Source organism: Ambystoma mexicanum, chromosome 6p, assembly GCF_040938575.1.
Source record: "Ambystoma mexicanum isolate Mex_15411 chromosome 6p, UKY_AmexF1_1, whole genome shotgun sequence".
NCBI lineage: Eukaryota > Metazoa > Chordata > Amphibia > Caudata > Ambystomatidae > Ambystoma > Ambystoma mexicanum.
In genome coordinates, this window is record NC_090935.1 from 595,478,796 (window position 1) to 595,505,066 (window position 26,271).

Sequence of the window (26,271 nt, forward strand, 5' to 3'; positions counted from 1 at the left end):
TAACCATAACTACACGGCCACTACCGAGAAAGGCAGCTGGTGGAGTGCACTCCCAAGAGCAGAATCAGAGCAAAAAATGGCCCTGCAACAAATAAGAGGAAACCAGACACCTCAAAGATTCCTGGCAACAAAAATGTCTTCTTTATTAGTGTTTATGCGTCAGGAAAGGGAAACATCCTGGTAGAAAAAACGACGCGTTTCGCGGTATGCAAACCACTTGATCACGTAGGTTACAAACAACACAGATGATGGACTACAGTTTTAAAGCCTTGACAACTCTCTGATTGTGTGTAGAGAGTGTCTACCTGCTATTTGGCGCTTTTTTTCTTGTATTACCGAGCGGACATCTTTAAACATTCAAAAGGATACATGATCATCATGGGTAGTTACACATAGATTGCATTTTCACATAAACCACAAGCCTAAAAAGTATTAAGATGCAGTCGCTGCTTTTTAAACTAGCATAATGAAAATAATGTAAAAGCCGTGTGTAAATAAAATGACTTTTGTTGAAAACATTTTTATATAGTTCTATTCTATATAGTTTGGTGTCTGATATTTAGCAGCGTTACTGTCAGGTGCATGAGATGGTCTCATAAAATGCTACGCGCTGCTTTATGGAAATAAAACAAAGCAGCCATAGCATGATGTTAATAAATAATAATGTTAACCACCCGCTCGAGCAGCATGTTGCTGCGCTCTATGTGTGGTCATTGGAAGTGTGATTCTAGAGTAATATATGTTATCCAACGAGAATGGGCAATGCTAAAAAAGGCATGATAATAATATTGCCTGTTTAGTTAGGCTGTGCAAATACGCAAAAGAAAGAAAATACAGAAGTTGGTGCAAAATGCATTTTAACACTGAAAGGGTTTGTATTTGTAAAGCAGCAAGAAATAAAGTGCATAGTGCTCTCCGTCCATGCATGTAATCCATAAGTATGATGCTCAATAGACAAATGTTTGTATATAGATACAAATATCCTAATTGTATTAAATCAGAGAATCTCTGCTTATTTATTTATCTATGTAAGCTATCAGTACATGCATGGGCTGCTTGCTTTTATTTTTTTTTAAAAAGGGGGAAGAGGAGAAACATTCCCTCTTTTGCTAAAGTGCTAAGTGCGTGCAAATGTTGCGTTGATCTAAAGTGCAAAGTGCATTACGTATCCAATTTGTGAAAAAAATGTTTTGCCTATAAATCATATTGAATAAATATTTGTCCATATTTATGCATCAAATTGTAAGTTAAAAATAAAATACATTTCTAATGTATTTAAAAATTACTATGTGTTACACCCATTTACAATGATCTCGAATTTTAGCAGTTAGACAGATAAAAACAAGTCCAGAAATCTCTGAGTTGAAAGTGCACTTAAAATAAGTACCTAAACCTATACAGCTACCCATTTTTAAACAGTAGTTCTAGGAAAGAGTCTGAAAAAGGCCTCAGGTACCCAGGAAGGTATATAACTCCTCATCGAGGTTGTGACCCCTGTTTTTTTTTTGTTTCGAGGTCTAAAATACATTTGGTTTCCAATTGTCTTAGTGTAAGTTCACGGTTACCTCCTCTTAGTGGTTTATTGACTGCATGAATTCCAAAAAAGGTGAAACCCTCTAATTTACTGCCATGTGTGTTCTTAAAATGGAGGGCCATAGGGTAGGTCGGATCGCCATTCTTAATAGCCCTAATGTGCTGCAGCACCCTCAGTTTCAGTTTGCCTTTGGTGCTGCCGACATACCACTTATTACATGGGCAGTTTAAAACGTATACCACAAATTCAGTTTCATAAGTGATCCTAGATAGAATCTTAATGTTCTTTCCTACAATAGGATATAGGTAGCAATTGGTATTAACAGCGTAAGTACATGCTTTACATTTAGAACATTTTTGGAAGCCTGTCCTTTTGATATTCATCCAACTGGCTCCCAATTGATCGTGAAGAGGACTCATGAAACTTGGTACAAGGGTATCTTTAAAAGAGGACGATCTACGGAAGGTGATGTTCGCTTTGGATGCCAGTAGTTCACCAAGATGTTCATCTAACTGGAGAACATGCCAGTGTTTCTGTATCACCTGGCGAATGTTCTGTGCACCACTGCCATAGGTCAAAATTAGACGTGTGTCGGTATTGTCCGTGGTCTTAGCTTGGACAGAATTGGAAACCAAAAGTAGGGAGCGGTTCATGTCCCTTGCTTTTAAAAATGCTATTTCCAGTACTTTGATTGGATACCCACGGTTTTTAAACCTGTGGGCCATCAAGGCACATTCGCTATCAAGGACGTCAATGTTAGAACAATTTCTTCGAATGCGAACAAATTCTCCATAGGGAATACTCCACTTCAGGGCCGTGGGATGACTGCTCTTTGCATGTAATGGAATGTTGGAGCTAGTGGGCTTCCTATACAGGCTGGTGGTGAGTTTGCCGTGTGCCACAGAGACTTTTATGTCCAGGAATACAATATCCGTCTTACTGTGACTTTCAGTAAATTGCAGGTTACGCTCGTTAGAGTTTAATACCCTCACAAATTCCAACCATTCCTGATCAGTACCATCCCAGATCACAAACAAATCATCAATGTAGCGTAGCCACAGTGCTATTTTGTCTGTATCTTTGATATTACTGGGATGCCAAACAACAAACTTCTCCCACCAGCCCATTGTCAGATTCGCATATGAGGGGGCAAACATAGTGCCCATAGCAGTGCCTTGGAGCTGGATAAAGAACTCTTTATCAAAGAGGAAACAGTTTTTGGTTAAACAGAGTTTAATCATCTCTAGTATCATTAGGCTGTGTTGCAGGTAATTCATGGACCTAGTGTACAAGAAGTGCTCACATGCTTTAAGTCCATCAGAGTGTCTAATTGATGTATAAAGGGAGACTACATCTAATGTTGTCAAAAGAAAAGAGGTTTCCCATGGTATACTTTCGATCCCACTCAAGAAATCTTTAGTGTCTCTCAAATAGGAAGGTAAAGTGGTGACAAAAGTAATCAAGGTTTCATCAACGAAACGTGAGAGATTTTCCAACAATGCCCCACATAGTGTAACTATTGGTCTGCCTGGGGGTTTAGACAGGCTCTTATGGACTTTGGGCAGAAAGTAGATTTTCGGAATGATAGGAAACTTGGGATGTAAAAATGTACATATGTCTTCATCTAGTAAGTCTCTCCCCTTCCAAGTTTGTAAAAGATTGGATAGTTGAACACTCATGGCTTGTGAAGGATCTACCTGTAGTTTGGCATATTAATTCTTGTCCATTAGTTGTCTATGGGCCTCCTTAATATAGTCAGTCCGATTCATAATGACTATATTGGTTCCCTTGTCTGCCGGTTTGATTATATACTCCGTCATTGCACTTAGTTGTTTCCCTGTGCGTTGTTGTGCAAGGGTGAGATTTGTTCTCACTGGGGCCCATTTTTTCCGGATCTTTTTAAGATCATTGATGGCCAGGTCCTGGAATGCCTCTATATGGCCTCCCGGATTAAACATAGGGTTAAATCGAGATTTAACTTTAAGTGCTGTTTTCCCTGGCCAGCTAACATCAACATTCATTAGTTCAAAATTTTGATCGATGGTATCAATGTGGTCTGTACTTTCACATTCCAAATCTTCGAGAACCTGCAAGAGGTGAGTGTCCTGGATCGAGATATCTGTATATCCCTGATGGCAGACTTTAGGTCTTGGCTTAGGTGGGTACATTGCGAAGAATTTTTTTTAACGTGATTTTTCGCATATATTTGTCAAAGTCTATGCAGGTTTCGGCATAGTTATAAACAGACGTAGGACAAAAGTTTAACCCCAGCTTTAGAACCTGTTTTTCAGCCGGGGTCAGTACATGTGTAGAGAGGTTGATTATGGACATATCTGGTGTTGCAGGAGTGATTAACTTCATTTCTTTGTTCCAGAGCGTGTTAAGCACTCCGGTTTTTCCACATTCATTGCAGATACTGCGCCTGCCTCTCCTTGTTTTTTTCTTCCTCTTTGGCCTACTGTTTTGCCGTCCTCTGCCTTTTGTTTTTTTGGCATTGTTTAGTTTGCCTTCCATGCCCAGCAGTCTCATCTCTTCTAAAAAATTCAGTTTTCTGGGGAGTTGTTCGCTCTCACTTTCAGTTGTGTCGATGTCTGAGGATGATGGATATGTAGAACTAGCATTTGTAGTGGTAAGCGGTTAAATAGGGAGTTTTTTTCTAAGTGTGTCAAAGCGTTTTGCAAAGGTTAATACTCTCCCTTGTTCATAGTCGTTCTTATCTCAAATGAATTTCCTCTGCTTACGTAGTTTAATATCTTCCTCGCATGTTTTGTATCCCTTTTCCATGTTAATACGCATGTTTTTACCCTCTTCACTTGCCTCTAAATTCTGCAGCTGTTCCTCAACTTCCTGTATTTTGTCCAGTATCTTATATCTGTCCATTCTGGCATATTTAATCAAAATGCTAAGGAAGTTTACAGAACAGGTGTTGCTGGACTCTCCCCATTCTTGTAACATGGCAGGGTCTTGTTCTTCGAACGAGGGTGTGGTGAGGATACGTAGACCTCTAGGGATGCGTCCCACATCAATGTAGTTTTGAAGAGAGTATTCCTCCCACCATTTACTGATTTCTCTTTTTTGCAGCTTCTCCAATTCTCGTAAAAGTTTAACTTCATTGTTGGGCTGTGTTTCTGGTGCTTGTTCCTTGGGTGTGTCTTTCTTAGGAATGGATTGCTTCTCGCAAAAGAGTGATGCCGCTTGTGCTTTTCGCAGGTTTTCCCTTTCCTGTTGTGTTGTGATAATTGATACGCACTGTGTTGTCAGTGAGGTGCTTGCCCCTTAAAAACTTGAACAAATGTTCGCTCTCATGCCTGTGCAGCCAACACCAGTGTACATAGGCTGTATTTTCTTTAACAGACTGCCACTGAGCCTCACGGAGCTTGTGTAAAGAAAAACAGGAAGGAAATGCGCGTTTACAGACCTGCCACCTCCGATATGTGCTCCACGTGTCCTCCGACGCGCTGAACTCTTTATCTGCAAGGCGGCCGGTTGCTGTGCCGCGCACCTTCTCTGATTCTTCATGATATGAGGTCGCTGCAGGCAGTCCGGAGCGCTCGAACAACTCCATGAAGGGATCAAATGAACGTTGTTGAGCGCCTCTATAAAGCGAGCAGGTGCAGATTCCAGCGCCGTTAAACCTCCGGCGCGAAGATATAGCAAAAAGAAGCTTTTCCTGAGAAAGGCAGCTGGTGGAGTGCACTCCCAAGAGCAGAAGCAGAGGAAAAAATGGCCCTGCAACAAATAAGAGGAAACAAGACACCTCAAAGATTCCTGGCAACAAAAATGTCTTCTTTATTAGTGTTTATGCGTCAGGAAAGGGAAATATCCTGGTAGAAAAAACAACGCGTTTCGCGGTATGCAAACCGCTTGATCACGTAGGTTACAAACAACACACATGATGGACTACAGTTTTAAAGCCTTGACAACTCTCTGATTGTGTGTAGAGAGTGTCTACCTGCTATTTGCCGCTTTTTTTCGCGTATTACAGAGCGGACATCTTTAAACAGTCAAAAAGATGCATGATCATCATGGGTAGTTACACATAGATATACATATATATATATATATATATTACACGGCCACGGTAGCGGCTGTGTAGTTATGGTTAACTTGCTAAACCCATCGGAAGATCACTTTTCGGGTGGCTTATAGCTTTGCTCCCCCTGAATGAATCCTCACCAAACTTTCCAAAAAAAAGTATATGGCCCCCTCCGAATTTGTTTGCAGAGTTTGGTGACGTTTGGTCAGGGGGGGGCAAAGTTATACGGGGGTCCCAGAATGTCTTTTTTCCCATAGACATAATGGGAAAATATTTCCGTCACGCGGATTTTCACCAAATTTTCGGCAGGAGCGGCGGCTTGGTCCCAAAAGTGTGCTTTTGTTAAGTTGGTGCAAATCCATCCAGTAGTTTTTTTTTTAAATGACCAAAACGTAAGGCAAAATAATTAGTGCTATCTATGTCCGTTCCGCGGACTCACTTCCCTGTTCGGTCCGCGGACTGGTCTCTGATTGGCCAGAAAAATGTGTGGACTTTTGCGTGGTCCGTGGACATCGGGACGCGGCCGCTGATTGGGTGGTGAGAAAACGTGAAATGCGTCGGTTTTCGGGAAACTCCCGCCATCTTGGCTTTGCTGACTTTTTTGGGGTCCGCAGACAGCGCTGTGAAAACATCCACAAAAAAAGCAACATTGCACTTGTCAAACTCAGCAATCAATTTCTGGGGATGTGGGGGGATGAGGATATGGCCATAAGAAGCAAAAAAACGGGTTGTTTCACCCCCCACGCCCTGACAGTCCGCGAGCACTCCAGATGTCCTGGGGCAGTCCTGTGGTGTTCGCGGACACTTCAGATGTCCTAGGACATCTGTACCTATTTGTGCATTACAGGGTTGGGGAAAAGCAGTTTTTGGATGGCTTATAACTTTTGCGCCACTCAATGAAACTGCATGTAATTTTGCAATTGTATTCTAGAACTGATCCTGCATGGTTTTGCAAAGGTTTGTGGGATTCTGTCAGAAGGGGGGCAAAATTAGAGGAGGGTCCCAAAATATTGTAAAGGCATATAAATGTGGTGTCATTTGACGAATCTGCACAACATTTGGTGAAACGATTTTGGATCGTTTGGTGGGATTTTCTCAAGAGGGGGCGAAATTAGAGGGGGGGGCTCAACATTTTTAGATGGCTTATAACTTTGTTGCTATTTGACAAATGTGGACAAACGGTTGAGAAAGATTATAGACCCAACCTTCAATGTTTGTGTAAAGACTTAATGGATTTTGTAAAGTGGGGGCTAAGTTATATGACTATTGCATGTACATACATTTTGACACTTTTAAAAAAATAAAACATGGGCGGATTTCGGGCAAACTCGTGAGGAGCATGGTTTTGCAAATGTGCCCGTGTTTGATTTTTTGACAAGTGTCATAATGTAGGTACAAAAAAATGTCATATACCTTTGGTGACTGAGGTATAGCCTGTGGCCGTTGGCAGTAGCCAGATTGTCTGGTTCATGGCATAAGGTCATGACGCAGACAATCTGGCTACTGGCCATGACCGCTAGGGACGAAAAAATGGTGTTAAAGTGGCTATGTCTACCTGGGACCGGCTATGTGGTAAAGTTATTGGAAGGTAGGATAGGTCTGAAAGGGAAAAAAAGTGCTTGTGGTAGTATGTTCATGGGGTTTTGCAGGCTGCCATGGCAAGGGAAGAGGGGCTCTGTACGGAGCCCTGCCTTCTCTTTCCTTGTTGGTTTTCTTGGAAAAGGAGTTTCCTTTCCTACAGCGGGAACCTTATGGTTAAGTTGCACTAATAAAAACCTATGAAATTCGATGAAAATACGTTGTTAAAGAGACGCTATAGTTACAAGTAAAACCGAAAAACCTGCAGAATTCACCAGTTATGGTAAAATAGGCAACCATAACTCGCACCACCACCGTGCACTGGTAAGACTAACACCCAGGACATCAAAGATGACATCACAAATGTCATTGATGACATCACTGATGACCACTTGTTTTTGTTCACTGACATATCAAGGCCAGGTGGTTTTGTTCACTGACAGAATATTAAAATTCAAAAGGTGCTATATATCTGGGCGTTAACCTTGTCATATGTTCTTATAGTACTTTCCTTAGTGTTTGGACACACACATGGGTCAATAAGCAAGCCTCAAACAAACCATTCATTTGTATACATGAAGATAAGCTTGCATGTTATTAACATTTTCTGATGATGCTGTTTCTTTCTTCCTTACTTTAGTTTCCCTGTATGTGCCTCTGATTTGTATGCATTGTGGTCGTCATATGTATTGTTTGTACTAGCACAAGTGTGTAGTAAATATTGAATTGTTAGCTAGTTATTACATGTTTAACGTTACTCAAAACTCTGATAAGGCAGCATTCATTATTTTACTGTCCAGAATTACAAGATTATAAATATTGTACTTCTATGGTGCATGCTGCAGCCATTGCCTATATTTATGTATGATTAGGTTCCTGTATTAACAACAACTCTCCAATACAATGCTGTTTAGATCAGTAGATTCTTTAATAGATTAACAGGCCGATTCATGGAATAATTAGCGCGGCGCAAGTGGGCAAAAACGTGCGAATCGCAGTGGAATAGCGAAAATCGCAGTGCAAGTGCGAAAATCGCACGAAAAGCAGCGCACAACGATTCATGGAAGGCCGTGCGCGAGAAAACCAGCGGATGTGCGATAAAAAAGTGCGCGGCGCACGTTGGCGCACAGGCCATCTAACAGCGTGCGCCAGGTCACAGCGAAAATCGCACAGGCCACAGCGAAATTCGCACATAGCGCGCCGCACGCAACAAAAGTAGGCGGAACACGGGCGTAACACTCGGAATGGGGAACAACTTGCCAAAACGTGGGCGTCACGGGGGAAGTACAGGGCACAAGTGCGCGGAACGCCCACACGCTCGCCTACAACACGTATTCATGGAATAGAATAGGGCAAAAAAGCGCACGCTCAAACCAGCGCACAGGCACAAACACGACCGCCACAAGAAAGCAGGTGGTAGCGTCTCTGCGGCTGTAAGAAATGTGCGCCAAAAGGTGCGCCAACAAATAGCACCTATATACTGCCATGATGAATGTCCTATACTGTGGCCCTCCAGGACAAATGACGTGCAAAGGGGTACCCACAAACACGGACACCCGCTGACAAAAAATACATGTGCGTGTATACCGGGGTGCGCGGGAAGTCTCACACGCGATTTGGCCGGGTACGTGGATTTCAGGGGTGCGCGGGAAGTTCCACACGCGATTTCAGCAGGGTACGTGTATTTCAGGGGTGCGCGGGAAGTTCCACACGCGATTTCAGCAGGGTACGTGTATATCAGGGGTGCGCGGGAATTTCTACATGCGATTTCAGCAGGGTACGTGTATTTCAGGGGTGCGCAGGAAGTTACACACACGATTGGCCCAGTGCGAGCAGGGTACGTGTATTTCAGGGGTGTGCGGGAAGTTCCACACGCGATTCCAGCAAGGTATGTGTATTTCAGGGGTGCGCGGGAAGTTCCACACGCGATTTCAGCAGGGTACGTGTATTTCAGGGGTGCGCGGGAAGTTCCACACACGATTGGCCCAGTGCGAGCAGGGTACGTGTATTTCAGGGGTGCGCGGGAAGTTCCACACGCGATTTCAGCAAGGTATGTGTATTTCAGGGGTGCGCGGGAAGTTCCACACACGATTGGCCCAGTGCGAGCAGGGTACGTGTATTCCAGGGGTGCGCGGGAAGTTCCACACGCGATTTCAGCAGGGTACGTGTATTTCAGGGGTGCGCGGGAAGTTCCACACACGATTGGCCCAGTGCGAGCAGGGTACGTGTATTTCAGGGGTGCGCGGGAAGTTGCACACGCGATTTCAGCAGGGTACATGTATTTCAGGGGTGCGCGGGAAGTTCCACACGCGATTTCAGCAAGGTATGTGTATTTCAGGGGTGCGCGGGAAGTTCCACACGCGATTTCAGCACGGTACGTGTATTTCAGGGGTGCGCGGGAATTTCCACACGCGATTTCAGCAGGGTATGTGTATTTCAGGGGTTCTGGGGAGTACCACACGTGAATTGGCCGTGTGGGCCCTCCCAGGTGTACGCTCCACAACCTCCACGGACCCTGCAGGCAGCCCACACCACGGGGGACTACCCTGCACCCATGCTCATGTCCCGCATGCAGCCCATCCACCATGGGCATGCCCCCCAGCCAACCCACATGTCACCTTGCACTACTGATCAACAATGCATGTCTCCCACCACCCCCACCCCCCTGTCACCATGGGCATCCTCCACCAGGCCCCCACTCATGTCTCTCACCCCCCCACCCCCCTGCCACCAGGGTCAGCCTCCACCAGGCCCCCACTCATGTCCCCCTGCACCCCCACCCCCCTGCCACCATGGGCAGCCCCCACCAGGCCCCCACTCATGTCTCCCACCACACCCACCCCCCAGCAGTGCAGGGGCAGCCTCCACCAGGCCCCCACTCATGTCTCCCACCACCCCCACCCCCCTGCCACCATGGGCATCCTCCACCAGGCCCCGACTCATGTCCCCCTGCACCCCCACCCCCCAGCATCCAGGGTCACCCTCCACCAGGCCCCCACTCATGTCCCCCTGCACCCCCACCCCCCTGCCACCATGGGCAGCCCCCACCAGGTCCTCACAATCCCCAATCATGTGCGTAATGGACAGCCTCCACAGCCAAAAAGCCCTACCAAGTAACCCATTCACCCACATGGAAATGGAAATCACATGTTACACCCCCAATGTTCATGAAGCTAATGAACCCATGTCCGTCACACACAATGGTTGCAATTGAATGGGAAAACACACAACATGACATGCATGAAACCAATGAGATGATACCACACAGTGAAGTATGCAAACAAAATTGTACTGAAAAAAATAAAGAATGCTAAAGAAAGAAAACAAACTACAATGTGAATGAGAAAAAAAAACCTGCATGTCCGTATAAAAACACAAAACTGGAAATCATAATCCAAAAAATATTTGGCCAAAGTCAAAATTAAAAAAATCTCCATGCAATAAAGAACTATGTAAAAAACTACCAAGGGTCCATGAGCCCAACCGAACAAAGGAAACCTACTAAAAAACCTACCTAAAAATCAACTATATACAAAAAGTGGAGCAGTGTCCGTCGACTCCAAATCATAATAAGAAAGAAAGGAAACCTAAAACTAAAGAACTATATACAAAGGCGGCGGGCAAGTCCAGCGGCTCACTCCGTGGTGTCCCGGGCCAGGGCATCATCGAACTTCTGTTCGATGTCCCGGAGGCGGTCCAGTTCCATGGCCCCGAGGGTCCGCAGGGACGACGCCGTGTCCTCCTCCAACCCCCTGCGGATTGCCTCGAGGCACTCGGCCTGCCTCAGGGCCCTCCGCATGGAGTTCTCCGCCCTGACCATTGTGAGCCGCGCCTCTTCCGCCCGCCGCCGCTCTGCACCTATGGCGTGGCCCAACCGCTGCCACACGGAAGACACTCTCTGTCCTGGGTCCCCCTGCCCTCCGGCCGATGCCTGCCCCTCCGATGTCGAAAGCCCTGAGCCTTCATGTCTCCCACCATCTTGCTGCTGCTGCTGCTCTGCCTCTGCCCGTGCACTGCCTCCTGCTGCCTGCACATCCTCCGCCGGCTGGGGTGCACTTGTTGATGTGGCCACCCCTGCTGGACCTCCGACTCCCGACTGTGGCAGGGATGCCTCCTCCACCAGCCTGGCCGCACTGTCAGAGCCAGCTCCACAGGGCACCCAGGTGACTGATGGGTGGGAAGATGGCACAGAGGACGACTGGCGCGTAGGGGGTCCAGTGAGGAGGGGGTCGGAGCAAGCCCCATCAGACGGAGGAATCCGGCCTGGGTGACCTGTCCCAGCAGGCTGACGTGGTCAACGAGCCATTCGAGATGACGTGCAGTCTCTCCATGAAAAGACTGCAGGTCCCCTCGCATGGCCCATTGACGCAACGCCACACCAGCCAGGACAGGCTCAACCCGGACCTGGATGGCCACGTCCGCAGGCAGAGGAAGGCCAGTTGACGTCAGCTCATCCCCTGCCTGAAAACGGGTCTGGACGTAGGCATCCCTGCTGGTGCAAGATGATGCAGGGACAGGATCGGGGACAGGATTGCACACAGGCACCTCCGCGGCCGCCTGTGCTGCCTCCTGTCCCTGGTCCTGCACTGCACCACTAGCACCAGTGGGATCCCCACCTCCAGACCCCGTCTCTGGTGCTTGCGCGGCCCCCTCCTCCACCAAACCCCCCACCAACCTGGATGACTCCGTGCCATCTTCCCCTGTTGGGCCCTGTGGGGTCCCAGCTGCCCCTTCTGCTGCCGAGGAGTCCAACTGCAACCTCCGCCTCTTGGACCTCCTCCCGGCAGCTGTGGCCTGGGACGCGGCACCGGACTCCTCACTCCCCGACGAGATGACAACACGGGAGGGGAGCCGGGCCTTGCGTCTCCAGCTGGCGGTCGGATCCCCGCCGCTGTGCTCCACAGCACCTTCTCCGCCCTCTTCATCAGTTGACGCTGCAGACAGGGAGAAACAAAACACAGGCATCAGGGCACTGTACAATGGACACATACACGCATGACAGTTGCACATGAGTGGCATTGGCAAACCTCAGACATGTCATCACAATCCCCAACACACATGTCATTGCAACTGGCACACATGAGCCATACCACAGCCATATCGCAACTGCCACCACCATCCCTACACATACAACAGCATCAGCAGCCAAAGGGGAGCCAGACATCACATGCAACACAGGAAGTGCACCACACATGTACACACACCACCACACTTGCATGCATGTCTACACCTCTGCCAAGTGTCGCACTGTTCAGACGGGCATCCATGTCACATCTGCCAATCAGGCTTCCACATACCGCTGTCACATGCATCCATGTTGCATCACTGTTGCACCCTTGACAAATACACACACATGCACATGTACACAGTGCTCATACATGCAGCAGAAAACAACATACATGCCTGACATCACGGACATGTCTACTTACATACACATTCATCCAAACATGTGTGCACGCACAACTGCATTTGCCATGCAAGCCCACACACACAAGCACCATCCATGTCTCACACATTACAGCCCTCGCATGTGTCAGCCCCACGGCCCTGTACACCCCCACCCATACTCGACCCCATACAAACAGATGTGCAACCGGCACAATGCCGAATAATCACCACACGCACTGCTCACAATCAGGATGCATGTACACTCACCGCTCGACTCCAGACGGGTCTGCTTCTCTAGGACCTGGACGTGGAGCGCTGGGGAAATGCGTTCCAGGACCCCCATCTGTTCTTCCGACAAGTGGCCCCGGCGCCCCTTGGCATCCGCTGCCTTCAAGAGGCGCCGGGCCTTGTTCAGGGTCCTGGACCTGAAGTCCTCCCAGCGCTTCCTGACATGTTGTAAGTCCCGGACTGCCACCCCCTCGCGTTGATGGCAGTCACAATGTCAGTCCAGATCCGAGTCCGTCCTTCCTTGTCGGCGCGGGAACTTCCGAAGAGGGCATCATACTGCCCCAGGACTTGCTCCACCAGGACACCAACTTCGGTGGCACTGAAGCTGGTGCCCCTCTGCCTCTCTGGCCGGGGGTTGTCAGTGGTCACAGATGGTGTATGCCCCGACATGACAACCCCAGAGGCAGGAGTGGGTGGGCAACTGGGTCCTGGGGCTGGGCTGTGGAGCGATGGAATTCCAGTCGGGAGTCTTCGGTTCCAGCAGGGGTGGTCACAGCAACAGCACCCCTGGCTGATGTGCAGGCAGCAAATGGCAGTGCACGTGGGCAGCAGGCAGTCAGGCAGCAGCAGATGGCAGGTGGGAGCGTGCTCGGGGCTCTGGGGGGCAGTAGTTCGGCCTTCTGGGCAGGAGCGTGGTCTTCCGTGTGCTTACGCGTGGCCAGCTTGGTACGGAGTGATTTGGCACGTGAAAATCCTGCACGTCAGCGTGAAAATCGAGGAAAGGCCCTTAGCGCGTAAGCGCATCAGCACGCATACGCGAATCTATTGGACCAAAGGCCCTCAGCGCGTAAGCGCGTCTGTGACGTGACCCGCACAGGTGTTTCCCACACAGCACGTGATGACAGAGCACACGTGGAAAGACTGCACGTCAGAGTCTCATCGTGTGTAATTGGACAGCACGTCAGAGTCTCATCGCGTGTAATTGGGCAATAGTGCGCGTACACGCGATTGGCCTATGTACGTGTATATCAGGTGTGCGCGGACACTTACACACGCAAGTACGTCAGCGCACCTGTATCCCGGTGTGCGCGGCAATTTCCACACGCTATTGGACTGGGTACTGGATTTCAGGGGTGCGCGGGTCACACGCTCGCCTACAACACGCGCAACGCATTAATTTGCGCGCTAACAAAATAACTAGCTCAGACCCAGGATGAACATACCATTCCTAGCAGCAGTGGGCGTGGCCTACCAAAGGAGGAGGAGGAGGATAGCCAGGGCCAGAATATTCACACCCAGAACCAGCCTTTTCGGGATGCCTGATGACCAGGTGTATGGGAGGTACAGGTTTCCACCACACATCATACTGGACCTGGTCAGGGAGTGGGAGGACGACCTCACATCACCCACCCTGTGCTCCCAAGCACTCAGCCCCCTGGAGAAGGTCCTCAATGTACTGCACTTCTTAGCCACTGGATCATTTCAGCGGACAAGTTCCATTGTGGGTGGTGTATCACAGGCCACCCAGTCACGCTGCCTACACCAGGTCTTGAACATCATCACTGCACGCCCATCAGTCCGCAGGCACATATACCTGCCCAGAACCCCTGCAGAAAGGCATGCTGCCGCCCTGGATTTTTACGCTGTGGCACGATTCCCCAAAGTGCTAGGTGCCATCGACTGCACCCATGTGGCTCTACGTCCCCCCAGGGCATCTGAGCACATCTATAGGAACCGCAAGCACTGGCATTCCATCAACGTGCAGGTAGTATGTAATGCCAAGGGAATCATCACCTCAGTATATGCCAACTATCCCGGGTCAACCCACGACAGCTTCATTTACCGAATGTCCACCCTAAGCCGGGACCTAGAAGCTGGCCGGCATGGCGATACATGGCTGCTTGGTGAGTATGAATGCCACTGCACATGCATGCATGTCAGATACTGAGCAAGGTCACAACCCCACCAATGATACCAATCACCACCTCCACAGGGGACAGTGCCTACCCTCTCAGCCCCCACATGATGACGCCAATTCGGAACCCCACCACGCCACCCCAGGTAAGATATAACGCAGCCCACATTACAACCCGGGGCATAGTGGAGCGCACATTCGGAGTGCTGAAGTCACGCTTTCGCTCCCTTGACCGTTCTGGCGGGCAGCTGTTGTACGCTCCCCCAGTAGTGTGCAGGATCATAGTGGCAGCATGTGTCCTGCACAACGTTGCAACACGCCGGGGCCTGGCCGTGGACATGGTGGTGCCACCCCATCCCCAACCACATGCACAGCCGCTGCGCATGGGAGGTGAAAGGGCACGGGGGGAGGCAGCCCGTACACAGCTAGTGGCTAATTACTTCACATAGAAATCACACCCCTGTGGAGTGCACACTGCCCTGGCACATTCCATCTGACAATCAATGATGACTCAACCTGACACTGATCCTGAATGTCTGGAGAAAGAACCGTGAAAACCATATCAGCCTGAGATTGTTCACCTGGAAGTGTCACAATGTGTGCATCCCTACCCACACTGACACCACCAATGCAGTTTTGTGAAGTTACACATTCAAGCAGCTAAAATGAATACCCACTTGCAAAATGCAACAAGAGGACAGTGCCATGTCAGCCAACCCAACCCCAGCAACGCCACACGACACACCGTGCCATGTCATGCCATTTGCAGATAAACAAAGTAATCCCCACAACATGACACTAGTGTCACAATCTACAGTGTCCCTATTAGAAACTTGCAACACCTGAAATGCTCACAGTAATGCCGGACCAACAACAAACTTGAGCACGTACTACCATTAACATGACATCACTAATGACATCACTAATATTAGTAGTCTCACCACCTGGAAATGCCTGCACTCCCACCACTACCAACTGTGCAGTGTTGGCGCCATGTAGAGTTGTAGGTGCACTGCTGCCAACATGGACCACATCTCCAGACTAGAGGTCCTTGTGTAGACATGAGGAAGGGACCTGCAAATTGGGAGGTAGACACAGAAGATGAGTTACACATCAATGCAACATGCAGTGCACAACACAACAGCAATATGCACTAGGAATGTATACACAGTATTGACTACAGACTGCCCACACAGCTCATGGGAGTCCAACGTCACTGTGTAATTCACTGTCACTTGGGCACACCCTTTGCAAGTCCATGGAAACGGGAAGCAGGAGGGGTGTGTGTGACTCAAACCCAAGCATCTGAACCAAATACATTACAAGCCTGCATGTGCCCAGCCACAATGCAGCGTATGCCCACAGGAACCACGGAAGCCAACAAATCGTCCCAAAAAAATTGGGAATAAAAGAAATAAAAATAAAAACAAAAATAAAATTAAAAAAAAATCAAAAATGGCCATTGAAGGGCCTGGGGGGGTTGGGGAGGCCACCCAGGAGGTCCGAGGACAGGATGCACACCAGAACCCACCTGCGTGGATCCTGGGGAAAAAAAACACCTCCATGGGCTCATGGCCCACACGGCTACCCTATTGTGGGAGTATCACTGCTGTCGCTATTATCACCCTGTGCAGCTGCATCCGGAGGTGGTTGCACTATGGGAGGCAGCCCACGCAAGGCCCTACTCTGCTCCTCCATGGCTGCAAGCATGCGGGTGTGGTAGGTCTGGTTCTGGAGGATGAGTGTGCGGAGGTCCCCATGCAACAACTCACGGGATGCCCGGACCTCCGCCCTCGTTGCCTGCATCTCAGCTGAGAGCGTACGGGTGAGACGCTCCAGCTGCTGTTCTGTCCTCTGGTGTGTAGAAGCCTCAAGCTCAACAAGAGTCGTCCTGAGGTGAAGGAGCTCCTGCCTCAGGGCTTCCCTGTGGCCCTGGGACTCAATGGAGATGGCCTCCTGCAGAGTCGCCAGTGCCGCCCGCCTGTCCCTGTTGGACCCCAACATGTCCTCCCTGTGTGACTGGCAGATGGAGTCGGTTGCCTGCTCTAGTCGCTCCATCAGCCTTTCAGGGGGGACAATGGAAGTGGCCACCCTATCCATGGCCTGAGCCATCATCTCGGATGATGCTGCCTGTTGGGTTGCCATACCGTAAATGGATTGCTCCCATGCAGTATTGCCAGGTAGCGTACGGCCACCACGTCGGCGGGCACCACACCTGTCTGGGGCAAGGCGAACTGCGCCTTGCTGTGCCGGCACTGCCTGAGGCTGCAGGACTGCATTCCCCCTCTGATCTGCTGGCCCAGGAACAGGATCAGATGTCGCGGAGTGTGACCTTGCATCCGTAACCACCAAAGGCGTAGCTGCCAACACTGACATCCCCATTGAGGGTTCTGACCCTGGTGCAGGTGGGTGAGACAGAACAGAATCCCTCCCTGGAACACTCACCTGCGACGGCACGTAGGTCTCATCCGAATCAACACCTGAGTACAGCTCGGGGGAGGTGCAGCCAGAGACACCCCTTGAGAGCAGGACCTGCAGCACTTGTGGGTTCTCACCCACCACCACACCACGTCCCTCACTGGTGGTTGGTCGGCCCTCGGACCCCTCCTGGGTCTGCACCATCTCCACAACCCCAGCAGTATCAGGTGCGTCTTCCCCTGCAAAGACATAAAAACAAAGAAATGGAAACAGGCATTAGCACCATGGCACACAATGAGGGCTGAGAAGCAACAGAACCAGTACTTGTTTGACACATGTCCCACATGACTAAAACCCTCCCATGCATGCACCCTCACTGCGTATGAAGGGCAGGCAAATGGCACACACTGATGACACCAAGATTGAAGATTAACAAATTTTCTGCATGCTGCCTGGCAGTGGCATCACACATTGGCCTGTGATTGGCAGGTGAAACACACATGCCATCACACAGATGGCATGTACCATTGCTATTGAGTGAAGATGGAGAGGAGGGCAGCACCTATTCATTCTGTCCGGTTCCCGCATGTAATAGCTTTTCTAATTCAAACAGGTCAGATTCTTCACCTGGAGCTGCCAGTCCGAAATGGTGCAATTGCACAGGGACATGTTTGAACAAATGATATCCAGGTAACAAAGTCACTCCACTTTACCATAGCCATGTCAGACATGTGACTAGAGGACTGCGACATGCCTAGTAGAACACTTCAAGGGCAACTGGCGTGCAGTTGGGCTAGATGTCTACTGTTGGCAGGAGGGATACTGCTATGGCCAAATGCAGCTGCGCAGGATGTATTGCATGAAGCACATGGCTGACCCATACGACTCAGGCGCACACACTCTCACCTGTCACACAAACAGAAGCCCTCACACACACCATGCACATGGATGACACACACATGCATGTGCACTCACCGGACAATGCCTCGTAATCAGCCAAATCTCCCACGCCTTGGATCTGTTCCTCCGTGAAGTAGGTCCCAGCGACTGACTCATGTGGAGTGAGTTCCATGTCTACTACTGGAGACCCACCTCCAGTCACTAGAGTTGCGGCATGACTTGAGGCCAGCTTACTCTTTGCCCTGCGCTTTAGGTCATTCCAGCGCTTATAGCAATCATTGGCTGTGCGCCTCACGATTCCAAGGGCACTTACGATGTCTGCAACGGTCTGCCAGTGTGCCTGGCGTTGTGCAGGTGTGGTCTTGGATCCTGCAACAATGACCATCTCGTTGTCATGTGCGGACACATACTCGACAAGTGCATTCAGTTCGTCATCCGTGAAGCTGGGCTTCCTGGACGGGCCGGACTGTGTAGCCGTGTCTGGGGCATCAGCCTGTGCCGGACGAGCACTCTTCCTCTTCCGCTTGGAAGGTGGTGGTGATCCTGAGTGTCCTGCGCCGCTCTGGACACTAGGGGCAGGAGCCCTGGTGGACTCTGTATCAGGAGTGTGGGATTGCACACTCAGCATGGGAGTTGGTGCAGGCATTGGCTCTAGTGTGATGGTGTCAGGGGGAATATCAGCAGCATGGACTAGGACCGACACTGTCTGGGCTGGGTGTGTGAGGGCTGGGGTGGATGGAGCCGCAGCTGCCCCTGCAGCCTCTCCGCCCTGCCTACTTGGTGCAGCAGATGACCTTGCTGCCCCAGATGCACGTGGCATGGTGACATCAACGTGCACCAGCGCACGTGTCATAGGCCTGCTGACCTGGAAGTCAGCCATGGAGTCAGCCAGGTCTGGTGCCACAATGGGCTGGTCCAACAAGGGCTGAGCATGGATGGTGTCAGCCACATCAGCCTCAATGGGAGGGGGGGGGGATTATGGGTGCCCTTGACTGGTCCTCCACACATGGGGGGACAGGCTCACCCTGCAAGTAACGACCACGTCCCCTACCGGATCCACCACTTGTGGCTCTTCCACCTTTGCCACCCTTACGGAATCCTCGCCTCCCAGCCATGGCACTGATGTTAATGTGCGTATGGGAGTGGCTGTAAAATATTTTCCTGGGCAATTGGGGGTCAAAGGGGTTGGGTACCAGATGGTAATTGTACCCTAGTGCTCTTGCAAGGCTGATTGTAACCCCTGGGGAAAGATGACGGGTCACGCTACTCACAGGAGCCCCAAAAAAGGGAGATGACGTGCACGCAACCCCTCCTAGACCACGTGTGCAGAAAGAAAAACCTGCACTACGCTGTGGCACCCAGTAACGTAAGAATGAACGTATGCGTGTCACACGCAGCCTAGAATTACCTCTGAAGGGGTAGGCTACACACGGGGCAAGCACAGATGTTAGATACGTGCGTGACTCACCGTCTGCCAGGTAAAAGAGCGTGAAAAAGGAGCGCCTTTGGTTGGCAACACCCCCGCCACAAGAAGATTTGTACGCTGTCTGAGGAGACAGGACAAAAGTAGAAGGGAACACTGTTTGAGGGAACAGGCCCAGGTAAACCAGTAAAAGAGAGAAAAGAGAAAAATCTGTCAGAGGTAACAGGGAATACGAACTTGAAATGCCGTGAAGTAAATCGCGTGTGAACCGACAAGAAGTACAGAATTCACCCACTCGCTCTCCACGAAAAGCACGTACAAGGAAATGGTGTTCTACGCGTACCTTTTATACAGGCCCACACGTCCAGCGTCACTTACGCGGCGTGTACGCGCTAGGGCCATTTCCACCAATTACACGCTTTGTCACTTATGCGTGTAGGGCCATTTCCACCAATTACACGCTTTGTGACTTATGCGTGTACGGCCATTTCCACCAATCACACGTGATGACACTCTGACGTGCAGTCTTTCCACGTGTGCTCTGTCATCACGTGCTGTGTGGGAAACACCCGTGCGGGTCACGTCACAGACGCACTTACGCGCTGAGGGCCTTTGGTCCAATAGAATCGCGTATGCGTGCTGACGCGCTTACGCGCCAAGGGCCTTTCCTCGGTTTTCACGCTGACGTTCAGGATTTTCACGTGCCAAATCACTCCGTACCAAGCTGGCCACGCGTAAGCACACGGAAGACCACGCTCCTGCCCAGAAGGCCGAACTACTGCCCCCCAGAGCCCCGAGCACGCTCCCACCTGCCATCTGCTGCTGCCTGACTGCCTGCTGCCCACGTGCACTGCCATTTGCTGCCTGCACATCAGCCAGGGGTGCTGTTGCTGTGACCACCCCTGCTGGAACCGAAGACTCCTGACTGGAATTCCATCGCTCCACAGCCGAGCCCCAGGACCCAGTTGCCCTCCCACTCCTGCCTCTGGGGTTGTCATGTCGGGGCAAACACCATCTGTGACCACTGACAACCACCGGCCAGAGAGGCAGAGGGGCACCAGCTTCAGTGCCACCGAAGTTGGTGTCCTGGTGGAGCAAGTCCTGGGGCAGTATGATGCCCTCTTCGGAAGTTCCCGCGCCGACAAGGAAGGACGGACTCGGATCTGGACTGACATCGTGACTGCCATCAACGCGGAGGGGGTGGCAGTCCGGGACTTACAACATGTCAGGAAGCGCTGGGAGGACTTCAGGTCCAGGACCCTGAACAAGGCCCGGCGCCTCTTGAAGGCAGCGGATGCCAAGGGGCGCCGGGGCCACTTGTCGGAAGAACAGATGGGGGTCCTGGAACGCATATCCCCAGCGCTCCACGTCCAGGTCCTAGAGAAGCAGACCTGTCTGGAGTCGAGCGGTGAGTGTACATGTATCCTGATTCTGAGCAGTGCGTGTGGTGATTATTCGGCATTGTGCCGGTTGCACATCTGTTTGTATGGGGTCGAGTATGGGTGTGGGGTGTACAGGGCCGTGGGGCTGACACATGCGAGGGCTGTAATGTGTGAGACATGGATGGTGCTTGTGTGTGTGGGCTTGCATGGCAAATGCAGTTGTGCGTGCACACATGTTTGGATGAATGTGTATGTAAGTAGACATGTCCGTGATGTCAGGCATGTATGTTGTTTTCTGCTGCATGTATGAGCACTGTGTACATGTGCATGTGTGTGTATTTGTCAAGGGTGCAACAGTGATGCAACATGGATGCATGTGACAGCGGTATGTGGAAGCCTGATTGGCAGATGTGACATGGATGCCCGTCTGAACAGTGCGACACTTGGCAGAGGTGTAGACATGCATGCAAGTGTGGTGGTGTGTGTACATGTGTGGTGCACTTCCTGTGTTGCATGTGATGTCTGGCTCCCCCTTGGCTGCTGATGCTGTTGTATGTGTAGGGATGGTGGTGGCAGTTGCGATATGGCTGTGGTATGGCTCATGTGTGCCAGTTGCAATGACATGTGTGTTGGGGATTGTGATGACATGTCTGAGGTTTGCCAATGCCACTCATGTGCAACTGTCATGCGTGTATGTGTCCATTGTACAGTGCCCTGATGCCTGTGTTTTGTTTCTCCCTGTCTGCAGCGTCAACTGATGAAGAGGGCGGAGAAGGTGCTGTGGAGCACAGCGGCCGGGATCCGACCGCCAGCCGGAGACGCAAGGCCCGGCTCCCCTCCCGTGTTGTCATCTCGTCGGGGAGTGAGGAGTCCGGTGCCGCGTCCCAGGCCGCAGCTGCCGGGGGGAGGTCCAAGAGGCGGAGGTTGCAGTTGGACTCCTCGGCAGCAGAAGGGGCAGCTGGGACCCCACAGGGCCCAACAGGGGAAGATGGCACGGAGTCATCCAGGTTGGTGGGGGGTTTGGTGGAGGAGAGGGCCACGCAAGCACCAGAGATGGGGTCTGGAGGTGGGGATCCCACTGGTGCTAGTGGTGCAGTGCAGGACCAGGGACAGGAGGCAGCACAGGCGGCCGCGGAAGTGCCTGTGTGCAATCCTGTCCCCGATCCTGTCCCTGCATCATCTTGCACCAGCAGGGATGCCTACGTCCTGACCCGTTTTCAGGCAGGGGATGAGCTGACGTCAACTGGCCTTCCTCTGCCTGCGGACGTGGCCATCCAGGTCCGGGTTGAGCCTGTCCTGGCTGGTGTGGCGTTGCGTCAACGGGCCATGCGAGGTGACCTGCAGTCTTTTCATGGAGAGACTGCACGTCATCTCGAATGGCTCGTTGACCACGTCAGCCTGCTGGGACAGGTCACCCAGGCCGGATTCCACTGTCTGATGGGGCTTGGTTCGACCCCCTCCTCAACTGGACCCCCTACGCGCCAGTCGTCCTCTGTGCCATCTTCCCACCCATCAGTCACCTGGGTGCCCTGTGGAGCTGCCTCTGACGGTGCGGCCAGGCTGGTGGAGGAGGCATCCCTGCCACAGTCGGGAGTCGGAGGTCCAGCAGGGGTGGCCACATCAACAAGTGCACCCCAGCCGGCGGAGGATGTGCAGGCAGCAGGAGGCAGTGCACGGGCAGAGGCAGAGCAGCAGCAAGATGGTGGGAGACATGAAGGCTCGGGGCTTTCGACATCAGAGGGGCAGGCATCGGCCGGAGGGCAGGGGGACCCAGGACAGAGAGTGTCTTCCGTGTGGCAGCGGTTGGGCCACGCCATAGGTGCAGAGCGGCGGCGGGCGGAAGAGGAGCGGCTCACAATGGTCAGGGCGGAGAACTCCATGCGGAGGGCCCTGAGGCGGGCCGAGTGCCTCGAGGCAATCCGCAGGGGGTTGGAGGAGGACACGGCGTCGTCCCTGCGGACCCTCGGGGCCATGGAACTGGACCGCCTCCGGGACATCGAACAGGAGTTCGATGATGCCCTGGCCCGGGACACCACAGAGTGAGCCGCTGGACTTGCCCGCCGCCTTTGTATATAGTTCTTTAGTTTTAGGTTTCCTTTCTTTCTTATTATGATTTGGAGTCGACGGACACTGCTCCACTTTTTGTATATAGTTTATTTTTAGGTAGGTTTTTTAGTAGGTTTCCTTTGTTCAGTTGGGCTCATGGACCCTTGGTATTTTTGTACATAGTTCTTTATTGCATGGAGATTTTTTTACATTTGACTTTGGACAAAATTTTTTTGGCTTTGGATTTCCAGTTTTGTGTTTTTATACGGACATGCAGCTTATTTTTTCTCATTCACATTGTAGTTTGTTTTCTTTCTTTAGCATTCTTTATTTTTTTCAATACAATTATTTTTGCATACTTCACTGTGTGGTATCATCTCATTGGTTTCATGCATGTCATGTTGTGTGTTTTCCCATTCAATTGCAACCATTGTGTGTGACGGACATGGGTTCATTAGCTTCATGAACATTGGGGGTGTAACATGTGATTTCCATTTCCATGTGGGTGAATGGGTTACTTGGTAGGGCTTTTTGGCTGTGGAGGCTGACCATTACGCACATGATTGGGGATTGTGAGGACCTGGTGGGGGCTGCCCATGGTGGCAGGGGGGTGGGGGTGCAGGGGGACATGAGTGGGGGCCTGGTGGAGGGTGACCCTGGATGCTGGGGGGTGGCGGTGCAGGGGGACATGAGTCGGGGCCTGGTGGAGGATGCCCATGGTGGCAGAGGGGTGGGGGTGGTGGGAGACATGAGTGGGGGCCTGGTGGAGGCTGCCCCTGGTGGCTGGGGGTGGTGGAAGACATGAGTGGGGGCCTGGTGGAGGCTGCCCCTGCACTGCTGGGGGGGGGGGGGTGGTGGGAGACATGAGTGGGGGCCTGGTGGAGGCTGCCCCTGCACTGCTGGGGGGTGGGGGTGGTGGGAGACATGAGTGGGGGCCTGGTGGAGGCTGCCCCTGGTGGCTGGGGGGTGGGAGACATGAGTGGGGGCCTGTTGGAGGGTGCCCCTGGTGGCAGGGGGTTGGGGGTGGTGGGAGACATGAGTGGGGGCCTGGTGGAGGGTGACCCTGGATGCTGAGGGGTGGGGGTGGTGGGAGACATGATTGGGGGCCTGGTGGAGGGTGACCCTGGATGCTGGGGGGTGGGGGTGGTGGGAGAAATGAGTGGGGGCCTGGTGGAGGCTGCCTCTGCACTGCTGGGGGGTAGGGGTGGTGGGAGACATGAGTGGGGGCCTGGTGGAGGCTGCCCCTGCACTGCTGGGGGGTGGGGGTGGTGGGAGACATGAGTGGGGGCCTGGTGGAGGGTGACCCTGGATGCTGGGGGGTGGGGGTGGTGGGAGACATGAGTGGGGGCCTGGTGGAGGCTGCCCCTGGTGGCTGGGGGGTGGGGGTGGTGGGAGACATGAGTGGGGGCCTGGGGGAGGCTGCCCCTGGTGGCTGGGGGGTGGGGGTGGTGGGAGACATGAGTGGGTGCCTGGTGGAGGGTGACCCTGGATGCTGGGGGGTGGGGGTGCAGGGGGACATGAGTGGGGGCCTGGTGGAGGCTGACCCTGGTGGCTGGGGGGTGGGGGTGGTGGGAGACATGAGTGGGTGCCTGGTGGAGGGTGACCCTGGATGCTGGGGGGTGGGGGTGCAGGGGGACATGAGTGGGGGCCTGGTGGAGGGTGACCCTGGATGCTGGGGGGTGGGGGTGGTGGGAGACATGAGTGGGGGCCTGGTGGAGGCTGCCCCTGGTGGCTGGGGGGTGGGGGTGGTGGGAGACATGAGTGGGGGCCTGGTGGAGGGTGACCCTGGATGCTGGGGGGTGGGGGTGCAGGGGGACATGAGTGGGGGCCTGGTGGAGGGTGACCCTGGATGCTGGGGGGTGGGGGTGCAGGGGGACATGAGTGGGGGCCTGGTGGAGGCTGCCCATGGTGGCAGGGGGGTGGGGGTGGTGGGAGACATGAGTGGGGGCCTGCTGGAGGCTGCCCCTGCACTGCTGGGGGGGGGGTGGTGGGAGACATGAGTGGGGGCCTGGTGGAGGCTGCCCCTGCACTGCTGGGGGGTGGGGGTGGTGGGAGACATGAGTGGGGGCCTGGTGGAGGCTGCCCCTGGTGGCTGGGGGGTGGGAGACATGAGTGGGGGCCTGTTGGAGGGTGCCCCTGGTGGCAGGGGGTTGGGGGTGGTGGGAGACATGAGTGGGGGCCTGGTGGAGGGTGACCCTGGATGCTGAGGGGTGGGGGTGGTGGGAGACATGATTGGGGGCCTGGTGGAGGGTGACCCTGGATGCTGGGGGGTGGGGGTGGTGGGAGAAATGAGTGGGGGCCTGGTGGAGGCTGCCTCTGCACTGCTGGGGGGTAGGGGTGGTGGGAGACATGAGTGGGGGCCTGGTGGAGGCTGCCCCTGCACTGCTGGGGGGTGGGGGTGGTGGGAGACATGAGTGGGGGCCTGGTGGAGGGTGACCCTGGATGCTGGGGGGTGGGGGTGGTGGGAGACATGAGTGGGGGCCTGGTGGAGGCTGCCCCTGGTGGCTGGGGGGTGGGGGTGGTGGGAGACATGAGTGGGGGCCTGGGGGAGGCTGCCCCTGGTGGCTGGGGGGTGGGGGTGGTGGGAGACATGAGTGGGTGCCTGGTGGAGGGTGACCCTGGATGCTGGGGGGTGGGGGTGCAGGGGGACATGAGTGGGGGCCTGGTGGAGGCTGACCCTGGTGGCTGGGGGGTGGGGGTGGTGGGAGACATGAGTGGGTGCCTGGTGGAGGGTGACCCTGGATGCTGGGGGGTGGGGGTGCAGGGGGACATGAGTGGGGGCCTGGTGGAGGGTGACCCTGGATGCTGGGGGGTGGGGGTGGTGGGAGACATGAGTGGGGGCCTGGTGGAGGCTGCCCCTGGTGGCTGGGGGGTGGGGGTGGTGGGAGACATGAGTGGGGGCCTGGTGGAGGGTGACCCTGGATGCTGGGGGGTGGGGGTGCAGGGGGACATGAGTGGGGGCCTGGTGGAGGGTGACCCTGGATGCTGGGGGGTGGGGGTGCAGGGGGACATGAGTGGGGGCCTGGTGGAGGCTGCCCATGGTGGCAGGGGGGTGGGGGTGGTGGGAGACATGAGTGGGGGCCTGCTGGAGGCTGCCCCTGGTGGCAGGGGGGTGGGGGTGGTGGGAGACATGAGTGGGGGCCTGGTGGAGGCTGCCCCTGCACTGCTGGGGGGTGGGGGTGGTGGGAGACATGCATTGTTGATCAGTAGTGCAAGGTGACAGGTGAGTTGGCTGGGGGGCATGCCCATGGTGGATGGGCTGCCTGCGGGACATGGGCAGGGGTGCAGGGTAGTCCCCCATGGTGTGGGCTGCCTGCAGGGGCCGTGGAGGTTGTGAAGCGTACACCTGGGAGGACCCACACGGCCAATTCACGTGTAGTACTCCCCAGAACCCCTGAAATACACATTCCCTGCTGGTATCGC